The 23,323-nt window shown below is 39.7% G+C and overlaps 2 long non-coding RNA genes across 2 annotated transcripts; both read right to left on the reverse strand.

The window, feature by feature from the left end:
* Window positions 1–11,016: 11,016 nt before the first annotated feature.
* Window positions 11,017–13,036, reverse strand: LOC135362260 (uncharacterized). Its single transcript, XR_010406730.1, has 3 exons — window positions 12,941–13,036; window positions 12,142–12,362; window positions 11,017–11,696 (listed from the first exon to the last, which is right to left on the reverse strand). It is a non-coding gene; the product is annotated as an uncharacterized LOC135362260 (long non-coding RNA).
* A 1,070-nt stretch (window positions 13,037–14,106) lies between these two features.
* On the reverse strand, window positions 14,107–23,069 carry LOC135362261 (uncharacterized). The gene is made up of 4 exons (XR_010406731.1): window positions 22,800–23,069; window positions 20,995–21,367; window positions 14,487–14,805; window positions 14,107–14,130 (listed from the first exon to the last, which is right to left on the reverse strand). It is a non-coding gene; the product is annotated as an uncharacterized LOC135362261 (long non-coding RNA).
* Between the last annotated feature and the right edge of the window lie 254 nt (window positions 23,070–23,323).

Raw genomic sequence — 23,323 nt, forward strand, 5'->3', positions numbered from 1 at the left:
AGAGAAATAATAAAGATCAGACCAGAAATCAATAAAATAGAAACCAAAAGAACAGTAGAACAGATCAACGAAACCAAGAGCTGGTTCTTTGAAACAATTAATAAGACTGATAAACCCCTTGCCAGACTTACCAAAGAGAAAAGAGAAATGACCCAAATAAATAAAATCATGAATGAAAGAGGAGAGATCACAACCAACACCAAAGAAATACAAACAATTATAAGAACATATTATGAGCAACACTGTGCCAGCAAATTAGATAATCTGGAAGAAATGGATGCATTCCTAGAGATGTATCAACTACCAAAACTTAACCAGGAAGACATAGAAAACCTGAACAGATCTATAACCACTAAGGAAATTGAAGCAGTCATCAAAAATCTCCCAAAAAAACAAAAGCCCAGGGCCAGATGTCTTCCCAGGGGAATTCTACCAAACATTTAAAGAAGAATTAAAACCTATTCTTCTGAAACTGTTCCAAAAAATGGAAATGGAAGGAAAACTTCCAAACTCGTTTTATGAGGCCTCCATTACCTTGATCCCAAAACCAGACAAAGACCCCATCAAAAAGGAGAATGACAGACCAATATCCTTAATGAACACGGATGCAGAAATTCTCACCAAAATACTAGCCAATAGGATCCAGCAGTACATTAAAAGGATTATCACCACGACCAAGTGGGATTTATCCCTGGCTGCAAGTTTAGTTCAACATCCGCAAATCAATCAATGTGATACAATACATTAATAAAAGAAAGAACAAGAACCATATTGATCCTCTCAATAGATGCGGAAAAAGCATTTGACAAAGTACAGCATCCTTCTTGATCAAAACTCTTCAGAGTATAGGGATAGGGGGTACATATTGCAATATCATAAAAGCCATCTATGAAAAACCCACAGCCAATATCATTCTCAATGGGAAAAAACTGAGAGCTTTCCCCCTAAGGTCAGGAACATGGCACAGATGTCCACTATCACCACTGCTGTTCAACATGGTATTAGAAGTCCTAGCCACAGCAATCAGATAACAAAAAGAAATAAAAGGCATCCGAATCAGCAAAGAAGAAGTCAAACTCTCACTCTGCAGATGGTATGATACTTTATGTGCAAACCCAAAAGACTCCACCCCAAAACTGCTAGAACTCATACAGGAATTCAGTAAAGTGGTAGGATATAAAATCAATGCACAGAAATCAGTGGCATTCCTATATACCAACAACAAGACAGAAGAAAGAGAAATTCAGGAGTCGATCCCATTTACAATTGCACCCAAAACCATAAGATACCTAGGAAAAAATCTAACCAAAGAGGCAAAGAATATGTACTCAGAAAACTATAAAATACTCATGAAAAAAATTGAGGGAGACACAAAGAAATGGAAAAACGTTCCATGCTCATGGATTGGAAGAACAAATATTGTGAAGATGTCAATGCTACCTAGAGCAATCTACACATTTAATGCAATCCCTATCAAAATACCATCCACTTTTTTCAAAGAAATGGAAGAAATAATCCTAAAATTTGTGTGGAACCAGAAAAGTCCCCGGATAGCCAGAGGAATGTTGAAAAAGAAAAGCAAAGCTGGCGGAATCACAATTCCAGACTTCAAGCTCTATTACAAAGCTGTCATCATCAAGACAGTATGGTACTGGCACAAAAACAGACACATAGATCAATGGAACAGTAGAGAGCCCAGAAATGGACGCTCAAATCTATGGTCAACTAAGCTTTGACAAAGCAGGAAAGAATGTCCAATGGAAAAAAGACAGTCTCTTCAAAAAATGGTGTTGGGAAAATGGGACAGCCACTTGCAGAAGAATGAAACTGGACCATTTCCTTACACCACACACAAAAATAGACTCCAAATGGTTGAAAGACCTAAATGTGAGACAGGAGTCCATCAAAATCCTAAAGGAGAACACAGGCAGCAACCTCATCAACCCTAGCCACAGCAACTTCTTCCTAGAAACATCGCCAAAGGCAAGGGAAGCAAGGGCAAAAATGAACTATTGGGACGTCATCAAGATAAAAAGCTTTTGCACAGCAAAAGAAATAGTCAACAAAGCCCAAAGACAAGTGACAGATGGGAGAAGATAATTGCAAATGATATATCAGATAAAGGGCTAGTATCCAAAATCTATAAAGAACTCATCAAACTCAACACCCAAAGAACAAATGATCCAATCAAGAAATGGGCAGAAGACATCAACAGACATTTTTCCAAAGAAGACATCCAAATGGCCAACAGACACATGAAAAAGTGCTCACCATTGCTCAGCATCAGGGAAATCCAAATCAAAACCTCAATGAGATACCACCTCACACAAGTCAGAATGGCTAAAATTAATAAGTCAGGAAATGTCAGATGTTGGCGGGGATGTGGAGCAAGGGGAACCCTCCTACACTGTTGGTGGGAATGCAAGCTGGTGCAGCCACTCTGGAAAACAGTATGGAGGTTCCTCAAAAAGTTGAAAATAGAGCTATCATATTATCCAGCAATTGCACTACTGGGTATTTACCCCAAAGATACAAAAGTAGTGATCTGAAGGGGTACGTGCACCCAGATGTTTATAGCAGCAATGTCCACAATAGCCAAACTATGAAAAGGGCCAAGATATCCATCGACAGATGAATGGATAAAGAAGATGTGGTATACATATACAAGGGAATATTATGCAGCTATCAAAAGGAATGAAATCTTGCCATTTGCAACAACGTGAGTGGTATTGGAGGTTATTATGCTGAGTGAAATAAGTCAATCAGAGAAAGGCATGTATCATATGATCTCACTGATATGAAGAATTCTTAATCTCAGGAAACAATCTGAGGTTTGCTGGAGTGGTGGGGGGTGGGATGGATGGGGTGGCTGGGTGATAAACACTGGGGAGGGTATGTGCTATGGTGAGCACTGTGAATTATGTAAGACTGTTGAATCACAAACCTGTACCTCTGAAACAAATAATACATTATATGTTAAAAAAAAAAAAGAAGAAGATATTAGGAAGGGAAAAATGAAGGGGAAGGGAGACGAACCATGAGACTATGGACTCTGAGAAACAAACTGAGGGTTCTAGAGGGGAGGGGGTGGGGAATGGGTTAGCCTGGTGATGGGTAATAAAGAGGGCACGTACTGAATGGAGCACTGGGTGTTTTATGCAAAAAATGAATCATGGAACACTACATCAAAAACTAATGATGTAATGTATGGTGATTAACATAACATATAAAATAAAAAGGAAAAAAAAGAATAGCTTATCTCTTCCCTTTGTAAAACTCACAAACTGGCATCCCAGTTCCGGACTTCAAGCTCTATTACAAAGCTGTCATCATCAAGACAGTATGGTACTGGTACAAAAACAGACACATAGATCAATGGAACAGAATAAAGAGCCCAGAAATGGACCCTCAATTCTATGGTCAACTAATCTTTGACAAAGCAGGAAAGAATGTCCAATGGAAAAAAGACAGTCTCTTCACAAATGGTGTTCGGAAAATTGGACAGCCACTTGCAGAAGAATGAAACTGGACCATTTCCTTACACCACACACAAAAATAGACTCAAAATGGTTGAATGAACAAGACGGATGGCCAATGTCAGTCCTCTTCATAGGACATTCCAAGAATGATTCACCAGCCTGGGGACATGAGAGATACAACAAAATATTTGGATAAATAAATAAAGGAATATGTAAAAAAATTATTAAAAGCAAAGCGTACAGCACCAACAAAAAGTTATGATAATGTAGACACAGTAAGAGAGGAAGTGCTGAGAAAGATACTACAAAGGGCTCATATCCAAGATCTATAAAGAACTTCTCAAACTCAACACCCAAAAAACAAATAAATCAAAACATGGGCAGAAGACATGAACTGACACTTCTCCAAAGAAGACATACAAATGGCTAACAGACACATGAAGAAATGTTCATCATTATTAGCCATTAGGGAAACCAAATCAAAACCACATTGAGATACCACCTTACACCAGTTAGAATGGCAAAAATGGACAAGGCAAGAAATAACAAATGTTGGAGAGGTTGTGGAGAAAGAGGAACCTTCTTACACCGTTGGTGGGAATGCAAGTTGGTACAGCCACTTTGGAAAACAGTGTGGAGGTTCCTCAAAAAATTAAAAATAGAGCTACCCTATGACCCAGCAATTGCACTACTGGGTATTTACTCCAAAGATACAGATGTAGTGAAAAGAAGGGCCATATGCAACCCAATGTTCATAGCAGCAATGTCCGCAATAGCCAAACTGTGGAAAGAACAGAGATGCCCTTCAACAGATGAATGGATAAAGAAGATGTGGTCCATATATATATACAATGGCATATTATTCAGCCATCAGAAAGGATGAATACCCAAGTTTTGCATCAGCATGGATGAGACTGGAGGAGATTATGCTAAGTGAAATAAGGCAAGCAGAGAAAGTCCATTATCATATGGTTTCACTAATTTGTGGAACATAAGGAATAGCATGGAGGACATTAGGAGAAGGAAGGGGAAAATGAAGGGGGGAATATTGGAAGGGGAGATGAACCATGAGAGACTATGAATTCCAAGAAACAAACTGAGGGTTTTAGAGGGAAGGGGGTGGGGGGTGGGTTAGCTGGGTGATGGGTATTAAGGAGGACATGTATTGCATGGAGCACTGGGTGTTACACACAAACAATGAATAATGGAACACTACATCAAAAACTAACGATGACTAACATAACATAATAAAATTGAATTTAAAAAAAAGAATTACATTACTGTTCAGATTCATGGGTCAGAAATTCCTTTTAACTGAAAAGAAAAATATAAATTGTGTATAATTTGACTCGGTGTTGCTGTAAGTACTTCTCAATAATGAGTACAGTATTCCAGGAATATAGACAAATTTTACCAGAGTGATAGTAGTTACAGACGAACTTGAAGCTTGGATACTGAAGTATTTTTAAGGAAATTACATAATAGTCAAAAAAATACACACACACACACACACACACACCACATTTTGGGGGATGTGTAAACCTCAGTTCTTGACCACACAAAATATCAAATAGCCAACATTCAAATTTCATTTCAAAAAATGCTCCAGACTTAGATCTTAGAAGTTTGCAAAGTAATCAGACATTAAAATCATTCTCTCTAGGGATCTGAGGTAAAAAATGATGACTAGCACTAGCACTGTAATATGATATATGGGAAAGTAGTTAAGAGAGTAAATCCCAAGAGTTCTCACCCCAAGGAAAAAGTTTTTTTTTTTCCCTTTGTGTAATGAAAACTCAATCTCTCTCTGTCTCTCCCCCTTCCCTTTTGCCTCCATCCCTTCCTCTTCTGCTCTCCCTCTCTTCCAAGAGAATCTTGAGTAGTGAATATTCTGGCAATTAAATTCACTTCTGTGAAAATGTAGTAGCAAAGAAACTACACCTAGACTTTCAGAGTGTTGCCTAGGGATTCTTTAAAGCAATCTGATGATACCCTCATCTCTTGGAAGGTTCCAAGAATTGCTGAATACTTAACAGTTTTGTGTTGACTTCTGGCACTGGTCAAAATGGAATAAATCCTCTACAGTCTATCTCACCCACAGATGACAACTAGAAACTCTGAACAGACCACCAAAAGTAAGGACTCTGTATATGAGGACTCTGAGAAGTTAAAAATAGAATGTGAAATGAGGAGACAAGTTAACACTTGAAAAACTATCCATAATGGGACTGTGTTTTGTGGGATTCCTGTTCCTCTTCTCTTTCCTGGCATTGACTGGATGGAAGGAAGGCCCACTTCTCTGAACTGCACAGCAGGAGTATACAGCAAAAGTCCCAACACAAACACCCGCTTTCTAGCCAAAGGACCAGGAAGAGAGGCCTCTGCAAACATAAAGTGTGGGAGAAAATCCTTTTCTTTTTCCTTTCCCTCACCCAGCTGTGCCTTGAGGTCAGCCCCAGTCACAAAGCTGCAAAGGGTGCCAACAGGGAAAGGGTAGAATTTGCAGCAGGGGACATGGGCACCTTTGCCCCAAGAGAGAGCCCTTTTTTTTTGGCCAGAGGAACTACGGAAAGGGGCCCCTGTTGTCCCAGTGTGGGGGTGAAATCTCCTTTACTGCTCTCTGTTGCTGCTTTGACTTGAAAACATGCATGGGGCCAGCGTGGGTGGTAGGATTAACTCTGGGAGAGTCTCTGGCTTTCAAGCCTTGCTTTAAGACATATAGACCAATGGAACAGAATAGAGAACCCAGATATGGACCCTCAACTCTATGGTCAAATAATCTTTGACAAAGGAGGAAAAAAACATGCAATGGAAAAAAGACAGTCTCTTCAATAAATACTGCTGGGAAAATTGGACAGCCACATGCAGAAGAATGAAACTTGACCATTCTCTAACACCATTCACAAAGATAAACTCAAAGTGGATGAAAGACCTCAATGTGAGACAGGAATCCATCAAAATCCTAGAGGAGAACATAGGTAGTAACCTCTCTGACATCGCCCACAGCAACTTCTTTCAAGATACATCTCCAAAAGCTAGTGAAACAAAAGCAAAAATGAACTTTTGGGACTTCATCAAGATAAAAAGCTTCTGCACAGCAAAGGAAACAGTCAACAAAACAAAGAGGCAACCCACAGAATGGGAGAAGATATTTGCAAATGACACTACAGATAAAGGGCTGGTATCCAAGATCTATAAAGAACTTCTCAAACTCAACACCCAAAAAACAAATAATCAAGTCAAAAAGTGGGCAGAAGAGATGAACAGACACTTCTCTAAAGAAGACATACAAATGGCTAACAGACACATGAAAAAATGTTCATTATCATTAGCCGTCAGGGAAATCCAAATCAAAACCACACCAAGATACCACCTTACACCAGTTAGAATGGCAAAAATGGACAGGGAAAGAAACAACAAATGTTGGAGAGGTTGTGGAGAAAGGGGAACCCTCTTACACTGTTGGTGGGAATGCAAGTTGGTACAGCCACTTTGGAAAACAGTGTGGAGGTTCCTCAAAAAATTAAAAATAGAGCTACCCTATGACCCAGCAATTGCACTACTGGGTATTTACCCCAAAGACACAGATGTAGTGAAAAGAAGGGCCATATGCAACCCAATGTTCATAGCAGCAATGTCCGCAATAGCCAAACTGTGGAAAGAACAGAGATGCCCTTCAACAGATGAATGGATAAAGAAGATGTGGTCCATATATACAATGGAATATTACTCAGCCATCAGAAAGGATGAATACCCAACTTTTACATCAACAGGGATGGGACTGGAGGAGATTATGCTAAGTGAAAGAAGTCAAGCAGAGAAAGTCAATTATCATATGGTTTCACTTATTTGTGGAACATAAGGAATAGCATGGAGGACATTAGGAGAAGGAAGGGAAAAATGGGGGGGGGGTGGAATTGGAGGGAGAGATGAACCATGAGAGACTATGGACTCTGAGAAACAAACAGGGTTTTAGAGGGGAGGGGTGAGGGGGGATTGGTTAGCCTGGTGATGGGTATTAAGGAGGGCACGTACTGCATGGAGCACTGGGTGTTATACGAAAACAATGGATCGTGGAACACATCAAAAACCAATGATGTATTGTATGGTGACTAACATAACATAATAAAATTAAATAAAATAAACTGTATAGGAAGGAATCAGAGACTTCTAATGGGGGCTGGATTTCCCCACAACCAGGGCGGTACCCTCTTGTGTACTCTACCAAGTATCCCCTGTAGTGTGAGGATTGTCCACTCAGGATGGCTGGAACTACCTCTAGCCCTGTGTGCACTGTAGGTACTACTCCATCTGCTCCTTGGGGAGGTTCTTTCCCTGACCTGCAAGCATTCACTGATCTGCACTCACCTGTAGACTCCAGCTCTGTAGGCCCTCTGAGCTCTCTAGAGTGTTCCCTCTGTGCAGCTCTACCCTCAACTGTACTCAGTCCTGGGAACTCCAGCTGCCTTGACTTTCCTGACTTCCAACCCTGTCTCCTCAGGGAGACCAGTGGGCTGTCTGAGCAACTCCTCTTTGTGCTATGTCTGGAAATCTCCAGATGGTGAAATGAGACCATCTTTGGAGTCCCCTCATTTGTTCCCTCTCTCTCTGTTTACTCTCCTCTGCTATTTATCATCAAATATCTGAAAACTGCTGTTTTATACCACATTTATGGGCTTTTCTTATTTGAGATGGATGAGCAAATCAGGCATGGCTGTGTTTCAAAACTCTAAACTTCGGAGACCCTGGTGGCACAGCCCCATGATGATCCTCTGGGGGAGGGTCTGCAGCACTGCAGCCAGTGATGGCTTGTCTCAGAAAACAGTCACTCGATGGCACATCAGTTTGGAGTTTATGGTAAATCATAGCACAAAGCCAGCGCTAATGTTTGCTACCCTGTCTTTGTTCCAAGGCGGGTGAGCGAGGCAGCTCAATGGTGCCTGCCGGGTTTTTGCCTACTGAGAGGCTGTATCACCTCAACCAAATACACTCCAAGCAGGGGAACTGTTTCTCCCCATGCAACCCAGAGGATCCTCATACCACACTGCCTTCCTCCCCAGGACTCTCTTCTTCCCTGCTGGAGCACCACTCAGCTTGCCAGGCATGACCCTGGCAATGGCGCTGACCTCAGAAACTTCAGATTCTGTGCCTTGCTGCTTATAAAAATATTTGTGATATTTAAACACACTCCTTTTTTCCCAGTAAATGGTTTTGGGGAAAAGTACTAGCTAGGCAATCCCCTGCACATGTTTTCACTCTTTTCTCCTTCTTTCTCTCTCCCTCCTCTCTCCACAGTCAGGGCTCTCTCCCCTCTGCAATGCCAGTGGCTCTTTTCTCCCCCAAATCAACTCTCCCCAGTTCCTAATTTCCATGAGATGGTCATGTTTTCTGCTTGTAGAAGTGCAGCTTTGTTCTCTCAGTCCTGTGATCAATTTCTTGGGTGTTCAGAATGATTTGATAATTATCTAGCTGTATTCAAGGGAGGAGGCAAGCTTAGGGTCACCCTATTCCTCCACCATCTTAACCCCTATCCCAAACACTTCTATCTTAATGAAAGAAGATGCTAGTTGACAGATGCCTTCTACCACTGTAGTTTCACAAAGTATATGGCACTTTCCAAGTGATTTCACACATACATTTGCAAACACTTCTCTCTTAATGAAAGAAGAATCTAATTGAAAGATGCTTTCAACTCAGTGTAGTTTACAGTTAAGTATATGGCAAATTAAATTCATTTCTTAACTCTCCTTATAATCCTTATCTGGAAAATATAAATTATTTCTCTTTCTATTCTGCTTATAATTATTGTGAGGACTGAAAGACTAATTAATTTAAATTCCCACCATTCACTGCCTACACATGGCATGCTTTCCATAAAAGCTAGTTGTTCTTTATGACATATTCTCACTAATATTTTCATGAATTATTGTTAAATATTAAGAATTAATGTCAATTTTTTAAGGGTACTGTCATAAAGTAATTCATGCTCAAGAACACATTGTATGATACTTATTTTCTACAATAGAAGGAACTAAAACACAAATTACTTAAACTTCACTTCAATTTAGCTATTTTATTTATATTTCTGCAGTAAAAGTTTGCTACTCTTCATTATTGTTGTATTTGTTCATATTAATTTTTATTCTAATATACAATTAAACTAAATAAAATATAAGGATGATTAAGGGTATGATGCTGTTAAAACTTAGTACTGCAGAATTATATGTTCATATTGTTTCTGTTAATCCATCATGCAACTCATCTGTCATTAAACTCCTGGGTGAGATTTACCACCATGGGTGGGCTCAGACATTCTCAGACTTTTGTAGATATCCTCTCACTAAAGGAGATGTTACCAGACTTTTATAAATCCCTGAGCCACATTTGAAACTCTGGTTGTATTTATTGTGTGCCAGACCTTCCAGTAAGTGAAATAAATACAAGAATATTCAGCATTATGTATATGATTCTTGATAAAAATATAACAAAAGTATATTTATTGTTATAATATTTTAATGTACCATATCTTTGAAACTTTTAAGATTGATTAACTTTAGAACCATTTTAAATGCAATTTGTCTCTTGAGTATTCATTATTTTCTATAGCAAAAACTTTCACTGTCCAGTCTGGTACATATAAATTTAAGCTATCTGTGACTACAAGGTACCTTCATTAAAATTACTGAAAATTATCAGATGTAGTATTATTATCTATATTGATGTCGTTCTGTTTAGGTAAGTATCTCTTTTGTGTCTCTGTTATAATTTCCTGAGCCTATAAATTTTAAAAGCAGCCTAATGCACATCTTTTTTTAAATAATACTCCTCAGTATTCCATTTAATTTTGGTTACATTTAGTACGCTTTTTTTTTTTTTTAAGATTTTACTTATTTATTCCTGAGAGACAGAGAGAGAGAGAGAGGCAGAGGGAGAAGCAGGCTCCCAAGGAGCAGGGAGCCTGATGTGGGACTCGATCCCAGGACTCTGGGATCATGACCTGAGCCGAAGGCAGATGCTTAACCATCTGAGCCACCCAGGCACCCCATTTAGTATGCTTTTTAACAGTGGTGGAGCTTGTCCTTATTTGTTATCTTGTAACATCTATAAATTTACTCAAACACTTATTGAATGTCGATTATATCTTAACTTCTATGCTATCTACTTGAAATATATCTGTATATAAGGCTGGCATATACCTTCTCCTATAATAGGTAAACTAGAGGAGAAGGACAATATTAGCTTGTGGACTTTACAAAGAGTATAAGGTCTTCTGAGTCCACACAATCAGGAGACCTCAATTAGTCCAGAAGCTTTAAAAATTGTTCCACAAAGAAGAGATTTTAAAACTGAGCCTCGGGGTGAAGAAACATGTCTGAGCATATGCAGAGCAGAGAGAAGAGAATTCCAAGTCTGTCAGTGAGAAGAAACCTGTGCTCTTGCTTTAGCCCATGCAGCTGAGGAAACCCATTCAGCTATTCTTTGCTTCCAACTACCTTAGAAAGCAAGGGAAAGGACAAGACAGAGAATAAAGATCACTGTTTTCTAAGAGAGATTGTTTTTATTTAGAGAAAATGGAAACAAATATAGACACAATTATCAACCCTTTAAAAGTAGTCAATATGATAAAGGAGAAAGGGAAAGAAAATCAACCAGGCATTTACCCGAGATACCTTGGGTAAGGCCTTCCTGACACTTGTGGTCAGGTTCAGACATATCCCTCATTATGAGGGTGCAGAGCAGAGCAAAGGTCAGAGAGGGCAAGAGAAGGAAGAGGAGAGGAAACTGCAAATGAGGGAGCTATTGGCCACATGCACAAAGCTCACTACATCACGCTCATAATCCAGGAACACCCCCACGTGGCCCAGAGGCCTTCCCGCATACTGAGGCGACAGTGGGGAGGAGGTAAAGAGACTGCACTGATTGTCCTCTTTGATACAAAAAAGTAGAAAAATTCCCTCCGAGTCAAGCACCATGTCATTCCTCATCGCCCAAGTATCATCACAAAATCCAAGGGCCCAGTTCCAACAGTTCCCCACATCCACCTCCCAGTAATGTTGACCCACAAGTAAACTTCTGGGCTCCCCAGGTGAGAAAATATTTAGATCTTGTTATATTAGTGACAATGTCAGGATGATTGGGACTGAAGTGCAAACATCTCAGATCTTCAAACAGCGGGATATGACAGGTGGTTATTTCATTCTCCAAAAAAAATGGGCACTGCAGAAGGAAGGAAACAGTCATGTTAACATACAGTATTGATTCCTGTTAGACATAGCCTTTCTACAGAGTCTGGGTTTCTAGCTTATCCTTGGAAATGAGGGCCAGGGCAATGAGGAAGCTCTAGAAATCTACTGTAGACCAAGGTTTTCTGGACTGTCTTCATAATGAGCAAATCTTTAACCAGACAAAAATGGAGAAATTTATGAATTGTCTTAATATATATGAAGAAGAAGGATATTGCTAAACTCTGTTTTTTTTTTTTCTCTGAAACATTTGAAATTGGGAGATTAGCAATTCATGGTAAGAAAAGTAACCAGCTCATCTTCTCAGAAAATAATAATAGCTCCAAATAATAATTCCTAAAGAGTGATCACTTTTCCTCATATTTAAGTATTTTTCACCAAAATATGCCAAGGTAAAATAAACTGAAAGAAAAACTCACATTTTTTTTAGAAGTAGAAGGTTTGGGGTGCCTCAGTGGCTCAGTTGGTTAAGCGACCTACTCTTGATTTCGGCTCAGGTCATGATCTCAGGGTCTTGAGATTGAGGGCCGCATGTGGCTCCTTGCTCAGCAAGGAGTTGGCTTGAGATTCTCTCTCCTTCTCTCTCTCCACACCCCACCATTTCATGCTCCTTCTCTCTCTCTCTCAAAAATAAATAAATCTTAAAAAAATAGGAAGTAGAAGATTTGTGAGAATTTTCAGCATGTGTAACTTTTGAGAAGAAAGGAGAGAAATCTAGTGAAATAAGTGCTCAACTGACTTTGGTAAGTATTCATTTTATGTGTTTAATACTATTGATTTTACAAAGTAGTTTTGGATTATGTGAATAAAGAATGCACTGTGTAAAGTGCTTTTATTATGAGACACTGTAGAAAACAAAAGTTAGAACTCTCCAATCATCTCACAACCAGCAATAACCACAAAACCTAAAACTTGGAATATACTGAATGTTCATGCAGAATTACATGGTTCATACAAAGAGTTAACAGTATATCTTGGCATGCTACAGGCCATCTAATATCTTTTCCTATTGTTTACTTCCAGGTAGTTTATCATAAACGATTGGGCTTTTCTCTAGATATTAGTTGTTTTTCCACATATATTATTTTTGTATAAAGGCAAATTTGGCTATAAACTTCCCAAATAATGCAATCATAAAATGTGCAACGGGGAAATATTATCCCTAGGATTCTAGCTGAGGAGAATGTATAACTATACCACCAAAGGACAGTGTATTACCAAGAAATTGGTTGAGTCTCTCAGCCCAGTGATGGGCCATGTACCGAACTGTGGGTCCACAGGTTGGGGCAGGTGCAGCTGCACTGACTCACTCCTGCAAAAAAAGAGCAGTTAGTTACTCTTTCTGAGTTCAAAGTTTTCATGACAGTGATTACGTTTATTCTACATCCCAGTAAAGATGCTTCATTAAAATCCTCATGATTAGGATCAGGGGTTATGAATGTAACTCCACAAACTAGGGAATGTAACAAATATCCATTCATTTTCTGAAGAGCAAATTAAACCCGATTCTACTTCCTACCACTTCAATCCTAGCATACAATTTCAGGATCTGGTTCTTCTCAGCCAAGCATGGGGTTATGCAAAATGGCCTGAAACAGAACATTACAGAAGGGCACATTGATTTTTTTTTCCCCCTAGGGAGAGAGTGCAAGGGGGAGGTGGAGGGAAGGGCAGAGAGAAAATCTTAAGCAGGCTCCACCCTCAGTGTGAAGCCCAATGGGGGGGTCTCAATCTCATGACCCTGAGATCATGACCTGAGCCAAAATCAAGAGTTGGATGCTTAACAGATTGAGCCATGCACGTACCCCAGGAGGACACTTGGATTTTTAACCCACACTAGTCACCACCAAGATGCTCAGTATTCATATAACCACAGCAAGGGGATGAGGAGCTTAGCTTGGGCAGAGATTCTGCTTCTGAGGACCCAGCTTCAGTAAATGCCACATACAGCCTTTCCCTGGGTAGTTGGAGTCCGCCCCGTGCTACCTGTGTGGGAGCCCCAAACCCTAGATGGTCTTCCCCCATGCCTCTTCTCTCCCTCCTCCCACTTTATGCTTCACAGAAATACCTATTTCTCCCACGGAAGCTTATCATGGCTTCAGGCCATAACCTCCGTGTGTTCTTATGTTTCTAAAAATTCAAATCAGGGATAGGAGTTGTCTTCGTGCAACTCATGCACAGAATCCTGGCAACTGCACAGGCTTCCACAGACCCCTGTCCAACCCCACACAAAACAACAAACCCTTCCTACCTTTGGAGACATAGAAAAATGAATACATTATGAAATAGGCTTTACTATCATAATAAATTATGCTCATATTTCAGCATCAACAGTCTGATCACTACTAAACAATTCTCAAACCTCTAATATAGAGGCAAACTTGCCTTTTTAATGTGTCTTCAAAATGCTGTAAAGAGAAACACACAGAGAGAAAGTTTTAGTATATACACCAAAAGATTCACAGTAGAGACTTCATTACTTATTCCCAAGGTGGATAAACCCAAATTCCAGCAAATTGTATCATGTACATGAAAGCAGAAAGGGAAAATGAATTGTGTAGATTCCCAAATTTTTCATTTTTGCCAGGTCAACATGTATCCATATATCTTCAACAAGTTTTCTGGTCACTGTTGGTCAGTAACTGAATATATATTAGAATTTGAGAAGGAGGTATTCTCTGGAAGTTTTTTAGGCTGCTTTTTCACAGACTTTTATAGATTTTAGCCTGGTCATCAGCATCACGGTGACAGGGAAAACCCTTACCACAGTATCAGAAAGCATCATTGCACAGTGGTGATGGAGGGCAAAGAGAATATGGACATGATTCAGTCAGCACCGTCACTCTTTATTCTTCAGTCCTTACTTGGAGCAGCTCCATGTCTGGTTTACGGCACATTTTCTTGAGGTCCTCATACATTCCTCTTAGGAGTTTCCCCTTGAGGGCCATGCTGTCTCCACTTTCTTTGAGTAGTTGAAAAAAATCTCCTTGCTTTCCTTTTCTATTTGCTCTCTCTTCCTCATAAAGCAAGTGGTACACCTTCTGATACTCAGCCGGATCATCTCCCTCCACAGTCACATAACCCTGAGGGGAGAGGATTCATTAGATCATATAGCCAGGCTAATTTTACATATGTCTTATCATCTACTATTTGTCTTCTGACATTTAGCAACTTGGTACATTCCTTAAAAACAAATTTAGGGATGTGTTTCTGCCTCCATCATTTTTTCTACTCATTTGGTTATTTTATTGTACTAGAAGTCAAAATCTTGACTCTAACACCTTCCCCCAAATATCTAAGTTCAGTTTCTACTGGATGCGAATTGCTTTCTCACCATTGTAAAGTCAAAAAAAAAAAATCATTAAGTCCCACCATCTTAAGTTGGGGACTATCCATAAATTGATTTGCTGCACTGAAAAGGGTCCTTATTTTCATGTTCCATGGATACAGAGAGCCTTCCTCTATCTAAACTTCCTCATATGGAAAATTATCAGTTTTCCATAGGTCTTTCTAAACACTTGGCAATCTATCTCTGAAAACTGAAATCCAACTCTGAAACTGAAAACTGAGGAGACATTTTAAATACTCAACCTAACAATGAGAGTTTCTGGAATAATTGAGCATAGTGAATAGACTGGCATTCTATGTGATTTGTTATACAAACATGTACTTAAATATGTACATACAGATAGCATAACATGAGTAGCTTTGTAGGCATGGGTAGATGAATTACTGTCTATGGAAAACTAATACAATTAGCATCTATTTATTGCATTACCTACAGAAATGCAAGCTATCTGGTGACAATTGTTTTCTGTACCTCACAAAGGTGTTGGGTACATGATTAGATTTTTGCAGAGTGGATGACACATCCTGATACAGATGACTGGAAACCTTCTTAAATCTACTTAATCAAACTGCCACATCCAAGCTCTAGTGAGAAGCCATGCCTTGAGTTAACTGATGTGATCCATGGATCTGTTGTTTTTAAAATAAATGTTAAATATAAACTTCTTATCTGCTTTAAAAAATGATATTATAATCCTAATTGCATCAACCCATTACTATACACTATATTTGGTTTCTGTCTGAATCTGCATGCATTCTTTTTTTTATGTCAACATGTAATAGTTTTATGTTTTTCATTCCTTTCTTGATATTTCTTCAGACTGAAAGTTATCAACATTTCATTTATCAGCCCAGTATAATCAAGCACTTGCACAATAATGTCTCCTACTGCTCTGGCAGAACTATCCTACTGTTTATGGATCTTGTCAACCTCAACTGAACTAAAATTCTCTGAAATTTTATATTTTTCAGTGAGTCCTCCACAAAATTCTTCCCTTTTACTTTTTCTCTTCTTTTCTTTTTGAAAACATACTACTACTTTTCTCTTTTGGTCCAAAGCCAAAACACACACAATAGCTTGCTGGTCTTTCTTTAAGATTCTGCTCCCTTTCTCATTACCCCATACATTCTCTCATACCCTCTTCTTTTATTATTCAATACATATGCATAGTTGAAAGATTTGTGGTATTTTGTGGATTTACTGATCACAGTGGATGTATATTATATGACTAACTCCTAGAAGGCATCATAAACATTTCTGTAAAAAAATATATTTTCTGTTAAATTTAGGCAACTATCTCTTAAAGTATTCATCTTGACGAGGCTTGCATCCTGCTCTGTCTCTTAAAAAACATTTTCATATTTAGTCAACGATGGATCATGGTGCTTCACCCAAGGAAGGATCCTAGAAAGGAAAACTTAAAACACTCTGTTTCCACTATATCAAATGATCGGTCATCATGAATCTGCTCTTCTAATGTAAAATCATGGTTAAAAAAGTGAGCTACATTCTGCAGATTCCAAAATTTTTATTTTTAATATTATCTTCTCTTGGAAATTACAGATTAAAAAAACCAACAAGTTAACCCTCCACACCCCTCCTTTCTCTCGTCTACTCCTGCACATACAGCAAAATAGTGAACATTTTTTACTTAGATGTAAGTTTCTTGATGAAAAGATCATGAATGATCAACCTTTGCAGTGGTATTGGCCAATATATCACCAGGTCCACAGAAGGATGTGAAACTCTTTCTGTTGCCACAGTTCCATGGCCTGGGAGTGTGGAGGGGGGTTAACTCTGGGTGAAATCCTGCTTTCGAGGCTTGCTTTTAAACAGTATAACGTAGGGGACACCAGGGTGGCACAGACAGTTATACGTCTGACTCTTGGTTTCATCTCAGGTCATGATCTCAGGGTTGTGAGATTGAACCCTGCATCAGGCTCCGCGCTGAGCACTGCATAAGACTTCTCTCTCCCTCTCCCTCTGCGCCACCCCCCTGCATGCTCACTCTCTCTCTCTCTCTCAAATAAATAAATAAATCTTTAAAAAAGACAATAGTGTAAAGCGAGACTAGAGAAGTTTTTAATCTAGTCTGGATTCCCCCACTCCCAGTGGAACAATGCCCTTCTGACTACTCTATCCCATATTCTGTGTAGTGTAAGGACCTTCCACTGTGGCTGAGGGGAACATCAACAACTCTTAACCCTGTGTGAGTTACACATATTGTTTCATGGGTTTTGTCACCTTTCCTTTTTTTTTTTTTTAAAGATTTTATTTATTTATTTGAGAGAGAGCAAAAGTGAGAGAAATCACAGAGGGAGAGGGAGAAGCAGACTCATCCCTGAGTGGAGAGCCCAATGTGGGGCTCAATCCCGGGACCTTGAGATCATGACCTAAGCCAAAGGCAGACACTTAACTGACTGAGCCACTCAGGTACCCCTTGTCATCTTTTCTTGATCAGGTATTTTTCTCATATGATTTAACTGCTCTTCACTCAGCTATAGCCTCCAGCTATGGGGCCCTCCTCAGATGTCTCTCTCTCTCTCTCTGTCTTTGTGTAGCTCGACCCACCACCAGTCCTTAGTCCTTGGAACTCCAACCTCCTTGAACTCCCTGAACTCACAACTCCACTCAGGATTTCCTATCCCAGTGTTGAGGCCAGCAATCTTCAGCCAGTGCGCTGGGTCGACATTGGGTTCCCCTCATTTGTTTCTTCTCTCTCAGGATTCACTGTCCTGTGTTGCCTATTGTCTAAGGTTTGAAAGCTATGTGTTTTTTTATCTATACCATTCTAATATCTTTTTTTGGTTACTAATTGGTATAAAATAGAGTAAATAAGGTCCCCACTACTCCCTTTTGCTCAAAAAGAAGTCTGTGGAAAGGCTTATATATTAAAATTTCAATTTCTTTAATGGATATGGAAGATTTATTTTTATAAAAGATTTATGAAAATGTATCAATTTTTATCTTCAGTGAGCTTTGGTATTGTGTCTCTTTCATAGACTTGTCCATTTCATCTAAACTATTGAGTTAGTTGGCACAAATGTGCTTCTTTTTTTTTATTGCTAAAGTTTTTTTTTAATTTTTTTATTGTTATGTTAACCACCATACATTACATCATTAGTTTTTGATGTAGTGTTCCATGATTCATTGTTTGTGCATAACACCCAGTGCTCCATGCAGAACGTGACCTCTTTAATACCCATCACCAGGCTAACCCATCTGTGCTTCTAGTATTATCTTATTTTCATTAAAATATCTGTTGATCTCCTCTCTTTTGATATAGCTATGTAGTGTCTTCTCTCTCTCTTCTCCCCCTCTCTCTCCCTCTGTGTGTGTCTGTGTTCATGTGCACTCAGAGCAGCTAGGCTTGAGAAACAATAACTCCTTTTGATTTTTACTGTGTATTTATTTTCCTGAGTGAATTATGCAAGCCAAGGTATTGGCAGTGGTGGTGGAATAGGGCTGGGTTCTTGCCTGAGTTTCTGGAGACCAGGTTCTAGGCACTTGTAGTGTAGTGAGCAGTGGGTCCCACTACAAGGTGTGTGTGTGTGTGTGTGTGTGTGTGTGATGAGTACCCCCCATAGATCCCTTTATCAGGAAGTACCTGCTGAAAGAGAAGCCCCTTCTGAGTCATCACCAAACACCAGACTCTACACGGGGGAGGAGGAAGCAGGGAGTTGTGGCCTTTTGAGAGTAAAAGGGTCAAATGTCAGGCATTTCAAGAAAAGGAGGTCAGGAAGCTCCAAGATCTTGGCCACAAAGGTCCATCACTACCTTGTCTCATCTAGTGTCCCCCTGGTGTGAGATCCTCCCATGAAGAGGATGCTGAACCCTGGTGCAAAGTCAGCTTCCCTCTCACTTGTCCAGTGCATGAAGAACTTCCAAACCAGACCTGTCAGGCAGGTACTGCCCAGTACCTTTGGATAAGAGATCTCTGATTCCTTTGAGTGCTGTCCATTCCTAGGAATTCCAGGACGCTGTCCAAGGCGGGAACATCCCACACTGCACCCCAAGTGCCTGGGACCAGATCCCCTAAAGAGAATCATTCTGGAAACAAATGTGACCTAAGTCTTTAAAACTGTCAAAGCGCCAGCCACCTTCTTTCTCCAATGTCACTACCAGGCACATGGCAGGGTACGGATACTGGTTTGGTCCCAGAGCCTAGCACAGCACTTGGCTAAAGTGGGCTGCCTGGGCTCCAGGAAGGCAGCAAACATGGTCCCATGTGTGTTTAGAAGATGCAGGATTTGGAGCCGCTGAGGCCAGAACAGGAAGAAAAATGTGCTTTTTAAATATGCAATAATAAGGTGTGGTGGGAGCTGCAAGCAATTTCTTCCAGTCTCCCTGCTGTAGCTTCCAGAATTGTTGGAGAGCCACAGTAGAGCTGCCAAGAGCCTCTGCACGTGCTGTGATGAGCACTGGGTGTTATGCTTAACTAATGAATCATTGAACACTACATCAAAAACTAATTATGTACTATACAGCGGCTAACTGAACATAATAAAAAATAATAAATAAATAAAAATTAAAATTAAAAAACAAATTTAATAGAAGAGCCTCCATGCCTGTTCTGCTCAACTGCAGCGCCCTTGATCCCTGTGGGGGGCACGTGGCTCCCTGTGACCCAAGCGCTGGCACAACAGGCATCCCTGGTCTCCAGGCTCTCGCACTGCCACCTCTGGCCTCCTGCTCACCCTTCGGCCTCAGGGTGAACTTGGGGGAAGATTGGAGCCAGCGCACCCAAACCTGCCTAGACACTGCCCTGCCCCCAACTCACATAGAGCCTCTCATACCATTCCCCCCACCCCCACCTCCCGCAAATTTCTCTCTGCTCAGCCAGGAGAGTTGCTCCACCTCATTACCAAAACTTAATATATTAATATTTTATTTTATTTTTTTTAAGATTTATTTATTTATTTGACAGAGGGAGAGAGAGACAGAGTGGGAACACAAGCAGGGGGAGCGGGAGAGGGAGAAGCAGGCTCCTGGCTGAGCAGGGAGCCCGATGTGAGGCTCGATCTCAGGACCCTGGGATCATGACCTGAGCCAAGGCAGATGCTTAATGACTGAACCACCCAGGTGCCCCAATATATTAATATTTTAAATGCTCAAAACTATCTTCCTTTCAAAAATGGAATTTGGCAAAGAGAGTATATATTTTGTTTTTGTTTTTTAAGATTTTATTTATTCACGAGAGTCAGAGAGAGAAACAGGCTCCCGGCAGAGCAGGAAGCCCGATGGGGGCCTCGATCCCAGGACCCTGGGATCATGGCCTGAGCTGAAGGCAGAGGCTTAACCAACTAAGCTGCCGAATCGCCTGAGAGTATATATTTTGTTAAACTATAGCAAAGATTATTGAGTAGCATACTGTAATCAAACCCTACTGCCAATAAGGCAACCATCTCATTCATTTATTAATTGATCCACCCATCAAATATTTGTTAAGTGCATGTTCTCTGTTAGACACTCTGTTACCTGCTGGCAATACGTCAGTGAACACTTTCTCTCTTGCAATTTACACTATTGTAAAAGAAATGGCCAAATATTTAGAGTTCGTATATAAAAAAAAAAGCCTATCTTGGTCTTGAGAGTCAGTAGAGATTTCCCTGAAAAACAGATTTTTTTTTTCTTCTGAGGGTGAATTGATGTGTAGGATACACTAGATGAAGAGGTGGGAGAAGGTTTCAGTTTGACATGGGCATTGCAGATAACTGAGTCTGTCTGTGATGAGCAATCTCTGTGTTCCTACACTAGACCATTAAGTTGGAATCACACACTCATATATTTTTGTAACTCCAGCATACTCCCAACCCAGGTGAGCAACCACAGCAGGTAGTCTAGATAAGTGGGCCACAAGAGATGATTTTAATTTAAAGAAGATGGAACAAAAGAAGATGGAATCAAAAATCCAAGAACATACCACCTGGCCCAGAGGTTTCTTTACTGACAAACACTGGGAAAGTGGATTGGGGACTGTAACAATTACCCTCCTTCACACATAGAAGAAGAAACCTATCCTCAGATGCCATCAGAGGGCCATTCTTCCTTATCCAAGTATCCTTACAGACTCCTAGAGCCCACTCCCGAGTCGCCCACATCCAGCACCGGATACTGTTTTCCAGAGGTGAAATCATCACCAGTCATGTGTCTTGATCTTCTCCACACAGCAAAATAATTAGATCTTTCAGAATTCAAAGATGCATCTAGATAGTCATGTCTACATCTCAAACTTTTCACACTGTCAAACAGTTTGATATCATGATTGGTTATTTCTTTTTTGAAGGAAATCTCCACTGTGGAAAGAAAAGAATATTCCAGTCAAAATCAGTTTTAAAATTCTCAACAAATTTCTGAGTTGACTTAATACGTGAAATGATACAAACTATCAGTGACTTCAAAATTAAAAAAAAAGAAACACAAGCTTTTTGTTCTTGTGAAATATTTCTTCTCTTAGCACAAGACATTAGTTTCTAAGTGATTTTGCTTCCAAGAATGCCCAGACCCAAGTGACTCCACTTCCTAGCTAGAAGAAAAATTCTAAGAGCAGTTCTTAAAGGAGTCAGAGGAAAATACTAAGCAATTCCTGTGCTTGTCAATGGTATAAGTATGTGTCTATTACTAAAATGTCCCCCCCTGAATTTAAACAAAAATATTCTTCCCCCTGCATGTTCTCCTACAAATAAATCTAAATGATAGACAACAGAAGATTGTTAGTCTTGCTTCATGGTGAAGTCATAGGTTATTCTGATATATAAAAGTGCATCATGTTTTGGAATTGAGTAAACTGGGTCCATTACTGTTGAGCTAGGTCTCAATTTTTTTAAGATTGGTTGATTGATTGATTGATTTTAGAGAGAGAGAGAGAGAGTAGGAGGGCAGAGGCAGAGGGGAGGGGGAGAGTCTTAAGCAGACTCTGAGCTGAGCACAGAGCTCCACGCATGGCTGGGTCTCACAACCCTGAAATCACTACCAAAAGTCGGACGCTGAGCCAACTGTGCCATGGGTGCCTTGAGATAGGTCTCGATTTTTGATCACCTCTACCCCTAACTTTAACACTCCCAAATTTTACTTCTAAATTTACATTTTTATGTTGTGAACGTGCTAATAAGTGCATCAACTCTAATGAAGTCAGTATGAGATTTGTTTAAAATCAGTTGACAGTAAAAAGAATAAAATGGATAAAGAAGACTAGGATATAGAACCAAAAAAATAAGCTATTGCAGATGGCAGGCATGAATGTATATTTATATACATATATAAGATTTCTGTGCGTGTTTTGGTCTTAATGTTTGTAGACTATTCATGTGACTTCATAAAGAGTACCTCTTTGAGAGAAAGCAAGAATATTTTAAAAGAACACATTCATTTCCCAAAAAAACAGGGGTGAGGGTTTGCCACATGGTTCAGCAATTCATTCAAAAATCCTGTTCAAGAAAACACTTCTGTCATGTGCAAACTAGCCATATACATAAAAAGAGAACATCTCCTCTACTTTGAAAGTTATTCTAGTAACAAGATATTTCAGGTAGAAAGGAACAGACTATAAGAATTCCATGGTCTTAAGCATGTTGATAAAATGATTTATTTTAATATTATTAAAGTTTTTGTAGATTATTTTGAAAGCAATTCCCATAACAAAATATATATTAGGAAACTAAAACCTAACACCTACTGTGGCTGCTGATACATATAACCAAATAGTGACCTCATCACCACATTAATTACCTTACTAGTTCAATCCATGCTCACTGGTGATATGGGTTCCAGTTGCTGAATATATTCCTTTGCTTACAATAAATAAATAAAAATTCTTGTAAGAAAACTTCCTTGGTTGTCTAGCCAACAGGCATCCACCTTTCCAACCCTCTTCCTCCTGTATAAAAGAACATCAGTTTTGCTGAGGTGTTCATTTCCCCCCAAAAGCTTGGACATCAGGAGTGTGATCCAACCTGTAGCTACAGGTGTGAGTCGTGACTGGTCTGAAAAATCAATCAGTAATGTAATTGCCCAGAAGTTGGTTTAATAAAGGGCAGTTCACTAAGCTTTTCTACTTTCATATTTTACTTAAGTGTCAAAATGATCCCATCATGATTTCTTGTTCAAAATCCCTCTGCTATTAATGTTGGAGGCAGAACTCCCACCTTTGACCCAGTTAAAATCTGCAAGCTATTACTCTCCAAGATACTACAAGAGGCAAAAACAACCAACCTCTTGCTTTCTAAGCAACTATGTTAATTCAATCAACAAGC

Source organism: Mirounga angustirostris, unplaced genomic scaffold, assembly GCF_029215605.1.
Source record: "Mirounga angustirostris isolate CCGP_5_RB_7025 unplaced genomic scaffold, mMirAng1.0.hap1 SCAF_13, whole genome shotgun sequence".
Lineage (NCBI taxonomy): Eukaryota > Metazoa > Chordata > Mammalia > Carnivora > Phocidae > Mirounga > Mirounga angustirostris.